Source organism: Phascolarctos cinereus, unplaced genomic scaffold (genome assembly GCF_003287225.1).
Source record: "Phascolarctos cinereus isolate Bilbo 61053 unplaced genomic scaffold, phaCin_HiC Scaffold_5;HRSCAF=322, whole genome shotgun sequence".
NCBI classification, from domain to species: domain Eukaryota; kingdom Metazoa; phylum Chordata; class Mammalia; order Diprotodontia; family Phascolarctidae; genus Phascolarctos; species Phascolarctos cinereus.
In genome coordinates, this window is record NW_027555958.1 from 75,690,747 (window position 1) to 75,705,353 (window position 14,607).

Below are 14,607 nucleotides of genomic sequence, written 5' to 3' on the forward strand. Positions count from 1 at the left end.
CTCCCCACACCAACCCCTGCCCCAACACAACCAAAAAAAAAACTGATTAAAATTAAAAAGCTTGGAGACCACTGATTTAGACCACTAATAAAATGATTGTAGGATCATACATCTAGGTGGGCAGCTAAGTTGCTCAGTGGATAGAGTGCTGGACCTAGAATAAGGAAGACCTGAATAGGAACCCAGTCTCAGATATTTACCAATTATTTGACCTTGGGCAAGTCATTTAAGGTTTTATGACTCAGTTTCCTCATCTGTAAAATGAGCTGGGGAAGGAAATGGCAAACCACTCCAGTATCTTTGCCAAGAAAATTCCAAATGGGGTCACAAAGACTCAGACACAACTGAAACAACTGAACAACAACAACAACAACAACACTTCTCAGGGTTGTTGTGGCAATCAAATGAGACAATATTTGTAAACTACTTTGCAGACTTTAAAATGGTATTTAAATGCTGGTGATGATTATTACTCTCCAGAGCTGGAAGGGACCTCAGGGGCCTTCCAATTCAGTCCTCTCATTTTGAAGATGAGGAAACTGAGGTTCAGGGAAAGCATGACTTTTTCAAGTTCACACAAGTAATAAGCATCAGAGGCAAGATTTGAGCCCAAATGTTCCACGTGTAAAGTAAATACAAAATTATTTAGCCTACATTCTAGAATGATCAGCGATTTTGTAAATCCTTAGTTAATCCTTAGAAATACTAAGCAGGGTCTGCGGTGCCCCTGGATGCCAAAAGCAGACAAAAGTTATCAGAAGGAACCAAAAAGAAAAAAGAATAATGTGATCAAGGTGGGGAGGAGAGGAATGCAGGCACTTCCTCATTGTTCCAAACCTGGGGCTGTTAGTCTCCTCCGGCTTCTATCCTTATCTTATATTATATTATCATTTACATTACCACTCATTCAATAAACTTCTGGTACTTTATTGTTATATGTAGGGGGTGGGAAGAAGAGCGCGAGGCAAGAAGAAAAAGAAGGGCTGAGGACAAGAGAATGAAGAGGAAGTCAGAATGGTAGAGACGAAAGCTCTAACTACAGCAAGGAGGGGCTAGAAGAACCCCATTTGTAAATTGACTAATAATAATTGTAGCTAGCATTTACATATTGCTTTAAGTTTTGCAAAGTGCTTTACATGTGTTATTTCATTTAAGACTCACAACTTCTTCATTTGTAAGAATGAGAAATAGGTGCTATTCTTCACTGAGAAATAGGTGCTATTATTATCCCTATTTTATAGATGAGGAAACTGAGGCAGATAGAGGTTAAGTGGCTTGCCCAGGGTCTGAGGCTGGATTCAAACTCCTGACTGTAGGTCCAGCACTTGATCCACTGTGCCACTTAACCATCTCAGGATAATAAAAATAATGAAGTAATTAGAAAGCCCTTCCTTCTCTATTGCTCTCAATTTACCTTAAGAATGCTTAAGATTTGGGCAAAGAGCATCCCTCCAGGAAGTACCTAAGTGAGTGCCCTTTGCTCATTTGTTAATTCAGTAAGCATTGTTCTACCAGTCACAAAGTGCCTGCTGTGTGCCAGTCTCCATGCTAGGAGTTAAGGAAAAGGAAATAGCTGTACCCCCATCCCCCGCCCAAGAAGGGCATTCTACTGGGGGAGAGCCTTTTACAGTAATTTTAAACAGTAGTTTTGGGGATCTTTCAAAAGATTACATATGGTTTATTTTGAATGATAAAAGGAACATTAAATGATTTTAAAATAGTCTTAGGGGATCTTTCAGAGGTTGTCTACGGTGTATCATGAATGATAAACAGAGAAAGGCAGCTTGGTTCCATGGCAATGGAGAGTTAATATTCTGACTGCTCTATCATGATCATCATAATAATAATAATAATGATTACTGGCATTTATATAGCACCTACTATGTGCCAGTCACTTTTGCTAAGCTCTTTACAAAAATTATTTCCTTTGATCTTCACAACAACCCTGGGAGGTAGGTGCTATTATTGTCACTATTTTTTTTGGGGGGGGGAGCGGTTCGGCAATGGGGTTAAGTGACTTGCCCAGGGTCACACGGCTATTTTAGTGTTATGTGTTTAAGGCCGGATTTGAACTCAGGTCCTCCTGAATCCAGGGCCGGTGCTCTATCCAGTGTGCCACCTCGCTGCCCCTATTGTCACCATTTTACAGATGATGAAACAGGGAGAAAGTGGCTAACACAGCTAGCAAATGTCTGTGGTAGGATTTGAACTCAGGTCTTCCTAATTCCAGCCCAGGGCCTCCATTACTGTCCATCTTGAGGCCATTGCTTGGTCACATACTCAGGGAAGGAACACAAAAAAGAGGCAGCCCAAACCTGCTTAGGTGGAGAAATGTCCTTCCCCCCACTGGTTCTCTGTGATGAGGTACTAATGATGGATTCCTAGAAGGCCCTGGGTTTTCCCACATGGTCCCTGGTGTTCACCTGGGGCATCTGGCCCTTTCCAGTTAATCCTTTTAACTGCCCTTTCATTGTAGCCCTCACTATCTGCACCTGGCCCCACTCTAGATCAACACTCCTTGACTCTATCTAGATCCCCTCTCTGTTAACTCTCAGTCACCCCAGCCTATGGTCCATTCCCATCCAGATCTTCCAACAGTCTTACTGTATAAAAAGTCCATCTTGCCTCCATTAAAGTGTGCAGATCCTTAAGAGCCTGGCCCACTTGTCAATACATGTGTCACAAATGCTCAGATTCTTAAAATCTGGCCAATAGCTTGGATTCTTAAAATCTTGCTCACCTCAATCGGTGTTTTAATAAATCTTGTCTCTGACTGCAAGAAGGCTTGAGCCAAATTCATTTGCGCAGCAGGACCCGTGTCTTCTGCCTTTGAATTTTGGGGTTCCCAGGACCCCTAGATGACAACATCTGGAGATACCTCAAAGCAGTCTTCCTGTTTTGAATCTAAAACAGAAGAGAATGAGGTCTAAGTACTGATCAAACCCTTTTGTCTATTCACTGAGTTCCAGCTCAGCAGGCAGTTAGGGACTCCTTAAAGGCCCTAAATCACACATGGCCAGATAGAGGCTTACTCCAAGCTTTGACACAACAAGGGAACATGAAGAGCACTCATTAGAAGACACTACATTAGTCTGTGTGCTTGTCGTCTCCCCTCATTCAAATGTAAACACCTTCAGAGGAAGAATTGTTTCATTCTTTGTATTTGTTTCTCCCTTGCTGCCTGGCACACTGTTGGTGATTAATAAATGCTTGCAACTTCGATTCAAAGTTGGAGGGCTCAGTTGCTACAATGGTACGCAATGATTGAAGTAATCGGACGAAGGCCTCCAGCTTATTGGATGGCTCATCTATGGTAGACTGATACTTTGGAACAGGAAGAAACTTCACAGTATTGGAAGACATGCTCTGGGATTTCAGACCAACTTCCATTGGGAGGACCTCAAAGATGGAACCACACATGCATCAAAACAGCAAAGTATCTTGCAGAGATGTCACGCGAGTGGATGACGCTTTCATGTTGTAGTCATGTTTAATGTTCCTGGAGTTCAAGATTAAGTTGAATGTTGGCTGGTTGCTTGGTTGGTTATCGTTATTGTTTTTGAGTGACTGAGAATATTGTTTTCTTAGAGGCATCCACTTTTTAAGTCTTCAGATACTTCCTCACCTTTAGGCAGTGTTGCCTTTTCTTGGATCAAGGAATTCAAGGATTCAAGGAAAGGAAAAAGGAGTGATTCACCATGAAATAATTTACTATTTAATTATTTGGTAATTCATCATTATATTATCCTGATTTAGGGTAGTGAAATCTTTTTAATACCTATCTCAAGCCTCTATCTTCTGAAATATTCTGTACTAGCTCCCAGTTTTCTTTGTTAAATTTGTAATCCTGTCATTCTTCTCCAGGATTCCTTAAATTACCTTATCTTGAATGCAGCCAATCACTAAAGTGACTCTTTTCTTTTACTAATCATATCTGTCATATCTCATATCTTCCCTTGTTCTCCATTCTCACAGATGCTAGCCTAGTCTAGGTTGGGTCCTCTTCACCTTAGCCTCATTAATTCCTTTATTCCTTCAACACAGCTAAAATACATGCTGATACATGAAGCCTTTTCTGATGCCCCAGATACTAGAACCTTTTCTCCCTCTATCTAGTATTTCTTTTGTACATAGCTTATACATAAGTTCCTTGAAGTTAGGAACAATTTTTTTTCTTTTGTATCCCTAGCACCTAGTACAGTGCTCAGTACATACAAGTCAAGTTAATTAGCACTTATTGAATGTAGTAGGTTATGTGTCTGGAGAAGGAAATGGCAAACCACTTCAGTATCTTTGCCAAGAAAATCCCAAATGGGGTCACAAAGAGTTGGACAGGACTGAAGTCAACAACAATAACAAAAAGGTTATGTACCAGCAACTGTGCTAAGCACTAGAGATCTTGTCTACTATTACTAGATTAATTTCCCCTACAACTCTGCTTTCATCTTGGCATTTTCCTGTATACAAATCTTTGAAGGGTCCCTCTCCACACCTACTGACAAGATCAAATCCAAACTTTTCATCCCGGCAGATAAAGTCCTCCATAACATGGCCTCTGCTTATAGTGAGTATTTTTGTTGTGATTCTCACAGCAATCCTGGGAGGTAGGTTCTATCATTAACCCTGTTTTACAGATGAGGAAACCAAGGCAGAGAGAGGTTAGTGACAGCTTCCAACTATCTGAGGCTGGATTTGAATTCATGTATTCCAGAATCAAGAAAATCCCATGGACAGCATTGGTGAGCAGTGGTCCATGGGATTACAAAGAGTCAGATTAGACTGAACAACAGATTCCAGAATCCAGGTCCAGAGCTCTATCCACTGAGCCACTTAACTTTTTTTTTAATAATATTTAATTTTTTCCAGTTACATGTAAAGACAATTTTTAACATTGATTTTTTAAATAAAATTTTGAGGTCCAAATTTTCTCTCTTCATCCCTCTTTATCCTCCCCACTCCCTAAAATAGTAAATAATTTGATATAGGTTATATATGTACAATCATATAAAACCTATTTCCATAATATTAACTCCCTCTTCTTATCTGTTCAACCCAATCTACCCAATGGATCTTGCCTGGGCACATTATGCACTGTCCCACCCACTTGACTTTATCTTATGCTCTTCCCCTTGTCCAACATGCTCTACTTGTCTTCTGTTCAAATCTAATACATCCTTTAAAGCCTTCCCCAACTGCTGCCTTCTCCATGAAGTGCTTTGAGTTTTGTCATAACTGATTTGTTGATGAAAGGTGTCAGTCTAGAGATGAGAACACCAATGGGGGACATGCTAGCTATTTTCCAGGATTTGATGGAATGGACTATCATGGATGAGAGACTTGATTTTTTTTTTTTGCTTGGTCCCAGATGGAAGAACTTGGAGCAGTGTCTGGAAATTGTAGAGGTAGACTCAGATTCAATGCAATGAAAAACTTTCTAACAGTTAGAGCTACTGAAAAGTGGAGTAGATTACCTTGGGAAGTAGTGAATTCCCCTTCCTAGCGATCTTCAAGTATAGGCTAGATGGACGCTTGTTGGAGATATTGTAGAGGGAATTATTTTTTTTTTAATTTTGGGGGCTGAGGAGGGAATAGGACTAATGATTTAATTGGTACAAGGAGCTCCCAGTGAAGAAACTCTATCTAACCAGACAGATCAGCACCCACTGTGCCACTTACAGTCTTAGAAAGTTGCCTTGGGCCCTGAGAAGTTAAATGAATTATCTAAGGTCATAGTCAGTATGTGTTTGAGGCAGGACTACAGCCCAGGTCTTTCTGACTCCAAGGCCAACTCTCTATTCACTATGCTGTCCTGCCTCTAGAGGGGATCCTTTTCTGGGTATGGGTTGGATCAATAGCCCCTAAGGTCTTTTCTAACCCTGCCATTCCACAAGTGTGTGTATCCAAGGGGAAGAGAGAAAAGGGCCAAATGGGACTGACCACCTGGGGGGATGTCCAAGTTTAATCGATGAAAGGAATGTGATTAGCACGAAAAGCAGACAGAGCAAGAGCTTTTAGAGAGATAGGAAATGAACCCTGATAGTCCAAAGTCATAACCAAGGAATGAGATGGTATCCTGAAGGAGGGGATGGTTAGTGCTACAGAGAAGATGAGACAGAGAAAAGCTCATTAGATTTTTTTGATAAGGAATCCCAGGGTCTCAAGAGATGGAAAATGACCTTGGAGTTCATCTAATTCAATCATATCTGAGAAGGAATACTGTCAACAACATACCCTACTAGTGACCATTCAGTCTTATCTGAAGACCTTTATTGAGGGTGGACTCATTACTTCTAGAGAGAGTTCATGGCTTCCCTCCTTTTTTTTTTCAGCCAAAGGCAAGGTTTATTAGAACATTTGTCACATTGGGCAGACTCTTAAGGAGTCTGAACATTAGTGGACTATTGGCTAGATTATAAGAATCTGAGCAGTGGCTAGATTTTAAGAATCTGAGCCTCCTGTTTTTTTAAATAAATATTTTCTGTCATCAAACTTGTATCTGTTTCTCTGAGACTTCCATTCATTGCTCCCAGCTTCTCCCTCTGGTTCCAAGCAGAACAAGATGAATCTGCCTTATCACATGATGGCTCTTTAAAACAGCTATCACATTACTCCTAAGTTGTTTCTTATCCATCTCATTAATGACTTTGGAAAGCTGGGTAGAGTGTTGCAGATAGGAGCCAGAGTCCAGGAGGTTAGGGAGTGAATGGATGGTGAGAAAGAAGACAGAGAGTATAGACTATTTTTTTTTAAAGTTGCACCGTGGAAGGGAAGAAAAAAGTTGGTCAATAGTTTGAGGGCATAAGGGTCAAGCAAAGTTGTTTTTTCTTTGTTTTCTTTTATTCCCCCCAACCCTTAACAGAATTTTATTTTTTCCAATTATGTGTAAAGACAGTTTTCAACATTCACTTTTATAAGATTTTGTGAGTTTCAAATTTTTTTCTCTCTCCCTACCTCCCTCTCCGCCCCCCCCAAGAAGGCATGCAATCTGATATAGGCTATACATGTATGATCATATTAAACATATTTCCATGTTGTGAAAAAAGAATCAGAACAAAAAAAAAATCACAAGAAAGAGAAAAAAAAGAAAATAGTATGCTTCAGTCTGCATTCAGACTCCATAATTTTTTCTCTGGATATGGATAGCATTTTCCATCATGAGTCTTTTGGAATTGTCTTAGATCATTGTAATGCTGAGAAGAGCTAAGTCTATCAAAGGTGGTCATTGCACAACATTGCTGTTATATTTATACAGTGTTCCCCTGGTTCTGCTCACTTCACTCAGCATCAGTTCATGTAAATCTTTCCAGGTTTTTCTAAAATCCGCCTGCTCATCATTTCTTATAGCACAATAATATTCCATTACATTCATATACCACAACTTGTTCAGCCATTCCCCAATTGATGGGCATTCCTTAAATTTCCAATTCTTGGCCACCACAAAAAGAGCTGCTATAAACATTTTTGTACATTTGGGTCCTTTTCCCATTTTATGATCTCTTTGGGATACAGACCTAGAAGTGATATTTGCTGGGTCAAAGAGTATACACAGTTTTATATTCCTTTAGGCATAGTTTCAAATTGCTCTCCAGAATGATTGGATCCGTTCACAACTCCACCAAGAATGCATTAGTGTTCCAATTTTCCCACATCTTCTCCAACATTTATCATTCTCCTGTTTTGTCATGTTGGCCAATCTGATAGGTGTGATGTGATACCTCAGAGTTGTTTTGATTTGCATTTCTCTAATCAATAGTGACTTAGAGTATTTTTTCATATGACTATAGATAGCTTTAATTTCTTCAACTCTCTGTTCGTATCCTTTGACCATTTATCAACTGGGGAATGGCTTGTATTCTTATAAATTTGACTCAGTTCTGTATATATTTTAGAAACGAGGCCCTTATCAGAGACACTTGCTGTAAAAATTGTTTCCCAGCTTTCTGATTTCTTTCTAATCTTGGTTGTATTGGTTTTGTTTGTGTAAAAACTTTTCAATTTAATGTAATCAAAATCATCCATTTTACATTTCGTAATGTTCTCTATCTCTTGTTTGGTCATAAATTCTTCCCTTCTCCATAGATCTAACAGGTAAACTATTCCTTGCTCTCCTAGTTTGCTTATAGTATCAGCCTTTATATCTAAATCATGTACCTGTTTTGACTTTATCTTGGTATAAGGTATAAGATGCTGGTCTATACCTAGTTTCTGCCATACTATTTTCCAGTTTTCCCAGCAGTTTTTGTTAAATAGTGAGTTCTTATCCCAGAAGCTGAAGTCTTTGGATTTATCGAACAGTAGATTACTATAGTCATTGACTTTTGTGTCTTGAATACCTAACCTATTCCACTGATCCACCACTCTATTTCTTAGCCAATACCAAGTAGTTTTGATGACTGCTGCTTTATAATATAATTTAAGATCTGGTACAACTAGATCACCTTTCCTTGCATTTCTTTTCATTAATTCCCTTGATATTCTGGACCTTTTGGAACTCAAAATATTTTTAAAATGAATATTAAAAATTGTTTTTACATGTAATTGGGGAAAAATAAAATATTACTTAAAAAAATTCCCTGGAACACAGCATGTGCTTAAAAAATGACTATCTGTTAATTGATTATTGTGCCTAGGGCAGTGCTTTTGAGTGACAGGGATTAAGGGAATAGTAAAATGATAATGGATTATATGAGCTATAAGGGAGCCTGCAATGAACAGAGATTGTTAAAAGAAAAATTCATGATGTGACAATTTAAGAATTGATGGCTAGACAGTTTAACAACATATTCACTGCCCAGGTATTTCCATTAAGATCACTGCATACTCGTTTAAAAATGCCTGACATTCTAAGCTGAAATAAAACCAAACTTTCTTTTTAAAAAAATTTATTGATGCCTTTTGTTTTTTACATTACAGTCATTTCTGGAAATATCTCCCCAGCACTTATAGATATGAGCTCTCCCTTGTAACACAAAAACCAATTACCGAAAAACATCAACTATAGTAACCACATTCAACAAGGCATATAAAACATCATATGCTAGTTGTCCCCTGCCTCTCTCCCATGAGAGGGACCTGTGTTTCATAATCTGTTTTTTTTTGGGGGGATCATGATTGAAAACCAACCTTTCAAAAACAGAATGAAAAGCACTTTTGAAATGTGAATAAAATCTCTTCATACCTAGAACAGTTCCTGAAGACAATTTAAGTCCGGTTTATATTAGAGTATTAATTCTAAGAGTAAATACAGAAAGAAATTAAGTATTAATTTGAATTTTTAAAAATTCATTTTCCACTGGATAATTTTAAAATTCTGTCTGTGTAACTCAAGAAACTTATGATGGTGTTAAGAATTTCTACCCCTCCTTCAGACTTCAAGTTTTCTTCAGAACATTTGGTGATGCCCTCACTTGACAGGACTGCTCTCTATAAATTTACCAAGAATATCTTAATTGCTAGAACAAAGGAAAAACCAAAAAGTCAACATTCATCTTCAATGACCTCTTTGAAACTTCTGACGTTGCTGACTCCACTCCTTGTTTGGTTACCATGACACTAGTACTTCTTTGTTCTCCCCCTACACATTTAATCTTTCCTTCTTAGTCTCCTTGTATTCAAATATAATCTCTATGCAGGTGATTCCCAAATTCAGTCCTAATCTCTCCCCTCAATTCTAGTTGCACATTACAAATTGCCTGCTGGATACATACATCTGTAGTTTTGAGGCACCTGGAACTCAAACATCCAAAACAAACCTCATATTTTCTTCCATTCCAGCCCTCCTTCAAACTTGTCCTGTGGAGGCCATCACCAATTCTTCTGGTCACAATCAATAAACATTTATTAAGTGTCTATTGGGTGCCAAGCACTGTGCTAAGCATTGGGAATATAAAAAGAGGCAAGACAGTCTCTGCCCTCAAATAGCTTACAATCTAATGGAGAACATGAGAACAACCTCGTTGATTTGACTTCACAACATCAGTGCCCTTCTGTCCATGTATATAACCTCTACCCTCGCTCAGACCCTCATCTCTTGCCTGGACTATTTATTTCAACAGCTTCTTAATTAGTCTCTCTCCTTCCAACATCTCCCCACTACTTTCTATCCTCCATATAGCTGCCAAATTAATATTTCCAAAATCTAACCATGTTATTCATACACACACATACACACATCCCTTCATGTCTTCAAAAGATCTGTGATTTCATCATTGTAGGTATTCTACCTGCATATGGCAACCCCAAAACACCTTAGGAGATGGTTTTCATGAGTTGCTGTGGTCAAAACTATTTATTACTTGGTGGTGAACCTTTTGGTAATGACCCTCTGTGCACTTAATTAAATTGTCCCTCTGAGGAAGACAGGTCACTGAGCTCAAATCTGAAGCCTTTCCACTTTGAGAAGACCTGTCAGAACTTGTGTTCTGTTCTTGTGGCAGGACCTTTTGGGACTTGAGGACACTTTCATGCCTTTACAAAGTATGTGAGTAAGACTTGTGGAGGAATTCACAATTACCACTAATAAAATTTATAAATAACAAAATATATAATATATGATATAATATATAATATATTATAATAATTTAATAAACAAATAATTTATAAATAACATATCTTAATAATATATAACATAATGAATAAGAATTTCTTATTCCATTCTAGAAATATACATGCACACTCACACAAGGAAAATCATTGGCACAAGCCATTGGAAAATTATGGTAATTATTGTATATTTTAAATCGTTATAGGAATCTCTTTCTTCTTTTCTTGCTTCTTTCCTCCCTTCCTTCTTTCCTTTCTTTCTTTTCTCTTGACAGGGATGTTGCAATATGGGAGCTTCTTTTCTAAACTGGGTAGCTATACCTAGTTCCACTACTTCTTCTGGCCAAACAAGAATGTTCACCTGATTTGGCTTCTGCAGAACAAAACTCAATTATTGTTCTGATCTTTCAATTTCACCTCTCTTCTCCAGATATGTGAGTCATAAGGTTTCTTCTGGAGGTTAGGAAGGAAAGAAATACGGGAAACCCTGTGCAGAAATAACCATTATACAGTGCAAGTATTATGCAGCCTAAGTATTTTTATCCCAGGAGACATGAACAGCCAGAGATCTTACCATCTCCCTACACCAGAAGACACCAGGGTTGATCTCTCCCTAAGACCCTCACAAAAGGAAATTACAGGGTTGAGAAGGACAGTGTCTCTCTACCTACTGTCAGGAGTTGACAGAACAATAATCGCCTTTGCCTTTGGTATCATCTCAAGTTTGGGCTGTAGAACGGCAGAGATTTCCTAGACTTAATCACTTCTCTGCTACTTATGACTTCTGTGACCTTGGGTAAGTCTCTTCACATCTCATTTCATTTTCTTCATCTAGAAAATTAGAAGGTTGGACTAGACACCCTCTAAGATCCCTTCACTCTAAATCTGTGGTCATATTTACCCCCTTATGTTAAAACCTCTCAGAGCTAATCCATCAGTAAATATTTCTGAGAAAGATTCTACAGATAGAGAACAAATTGAGTCTAGCATTGAATCAGAGGGAGAGATTAGTCTGGCTTGCATTACTGTTTCCAACGACCCCAAGCTTCTCCTTGAAACAACATCTCATCTTCTTAACATCAATATTCTTTAGGTGATGCTATCCAGCCATAAATCGTAGAACATCACAATCTCTACGCCTCACACAAAGAGCAATAGACAGATATATGGTGGGTATAAATGGACTGTAGCATATTATCAAGGACAAATTGTGAGCACCAAACAGAATAAAAAACATCATCAGAAATTTATGATTGGAAAAGGAAATGGGCAGGTGATGTATCAGGGGAAAGCCCATGTGCTACACTCATACCCACATAGTGCTAATCAATCTATCAATCAATAAGCACTTACTTATATAGCACATTTCATGCCTGATGCTATGCTAGGGACTATGGATACAAAGATGAAAAATAAGTGTCTTATTTCTCAAGGAGTTTATCTTCTATCTGGAGAAATTTTGTGTGTGTGTGTGTGTGTGTGTGTGTGTGTGTGTGTGACTGATCAATGAGCCTAGTTCTTATAAGCACGAACAGCATGATCTGCTAATGCAAACTCCACATGACCTTCAGAGCATGTGCAGGTATTGTTTCTGGTCTTCTTACCCTTTGAAGATGTAGTGGCTTCTAAGGCTTTCAAGCGGCTGCTAAGCCAGAACTAAGAATGATTACGAAAGACATTAGCTGGACAATTTGGCCCCTCTTTCTTGCCTGGTTAATTTGAATGAAACCATGATATCCCTACCTGGCCATGAATACAAGTCTCTGCTGCTCTTAGGTGAAGGAGTATCAGAGTATCACAAGGCCAAGACCTTGTGAGCTTCGAAAAGTTGAGAAAGGAAGCTACCAGAGGGGGTGGGGGTGGGGTAGGGCTAGAGTCCATGTCAGATTGTGTGGACTCATGAACCTGGTGAAGAACAAAGTCCCAAGTTATCTGCTAGAGGGGGTGAACAGGCTGTGCCACATTTGGAAGTGAATTTTATAGGATGCATGCTCATTCTCTCCGGGAACAGACCCCTCAGGTCAGGCAGAATTGCTGAGTGGTCAGCCTCACTTAAATCCAATTCCAATGCAAGTCAAGACATCACCTGCTCCATGTGATTGGTCCCCTTTGAGAAGGAAGGACAAACAACAACAAAAGATTTCCTTAGCCATAGCAGAAGAAGGCTATTCAAGGACAGGTACTGAGGACACCTCTGAATGCAACTCCTTTGCCTGAGTTGCCCATTATGATCCATCAGGCAAGCTTTAGAGATGACACCTGGAACTCCTTATGGCTGTTTTGTACTCCGGTGAGCTGGAAGTGATGTCAGCAGACTGAGCCTTTAGTTGCCTGAGCCATCCTGGTATTGAGGATGGTCTCATACCTTTTAAAGAAAAACTAGCCTAATTTGCCTAAGGGAAGAGGGTAGCATATTGCTCTTATCATAGGCCCCATAACACTTTGTTATATTATACTTAGCTGTGTATAAATCATTTGGTTGGGAAATTGTAGTTCTTTTATTGACCCTCAAGCTTCTTAGTGAAACAAAGACTCATCTTTTTAACACTAATATTCTTCTGGTATTATTGTGTGGCTATTAGTTGAGACAAAATACTCCGAATACTATGAAGAATTGAAGTTGAGGATGAAGGGAAATGGAGAGGAATATAGTGGGAGTGTGGAAGAAATGCAAATCTGAGAAATGTCTGACCCCTAAAAAGACAGATGGGTTACCCAGCAAAAAGGATAATTTGTGGACAACCCATGTGTTTCATTGGTTTCCACTCAACTTAGACCTGGAAGCAGGTCCCCAGCACAAATGACTAGAAATCCACAATTAAAGAAGTAAAGGGAGAGACCACTAACCAAAACTAGCATTTACTAGTCAAGCACTATGTTACAGAATCTTCCAACAGGTGGAAGAGTCAGAGGAGTCCAGGGGGCGTAGTTAAGGGTAATTTTGGTGTTATGAGTGTATTTTAGCTCAAAGGCACCTCAGTGTATCTCAGAATAAAGAAAATTCAGGAGATGATCTTTTGGTTCAAATAGGAAAAGGTATCATCAAAGCAATGGGCAGCTAGGTAGCCCAGTGGATAGAGCCAGGTGCCCTAAGTCAGGAAGACTCATCTTCCTGAGTTCAGATCTGGCCTCTGACACCTACTAGCTGACCCTGGGCAGTTCACTCAACCCTAGTTGCTTCAGTTTCGTCACCTGTAAAATGAATTGGAGAAGGAAATGGCAAACCACTCCAGTATCTTTGCCAAGAAAACCCCAAATGGGCTAAGGATACAAAAATTGTCAAAGCATCCACACAACATAGCTAAAATTGGTACTAAGGGATAAGGGTTTCTTCTTGGCATCTATATCCTTTTAAAAAATTTCTTCAAGCTTTTCGGCCAAATTCAGAATTTCATAGTTCTGAGCCATTTCCTAGTATAGATTTAAGCAAAACGTTGTTCGGCAGTACCTAAGTGGTTAAAGATAGGCTGCAATTTGTATGAGAAAGGAATGCTTAGATTTTTGAGATCGCAGATCCGTACATAAAAGTCAAGTATTTATTCCCTATTCCTCTATATTTATCTCATATACCCCCATCCACCCACCATAAGCTTCTTGAGGGCAGGTTCTGTCATTAAAAATAAACAACTGTATCTCTAAAAAAAAAAACAAACAAACTTCTGAGTTCTAATTCTGCCTCAAGGCTTACTAGCTGTAGCTGTGTGACCCTGGGCAAGGGTATTTAACCTCTCAGCCTCAGTTTCCTCATTGCAAAATGGGAATAATAATATAAGCACACAGGGTGGTTGTGAGAATCAAAAGTTACAATATACGTATAGCACTTTGCAAACTTTACAATGCTATATAAAGTGCTAGTAATTAGTATCATTGTTATCAGCGGGGCAGAGCTTACAGAGTAGGTGTAGAATGCATGTAAAGTCCTGAATTCCCTTTTCCCGGTTCGTTCTCATCTGACTTTTTCTCACTACATTCGGAGGCTTGGACCTCAAGGGAACCCCAGTTTGTAGCTTCACTTTGTACACCGGCGAGCCAGCCCCGAGAACCAGGAGAGCCCAGATGACCCCC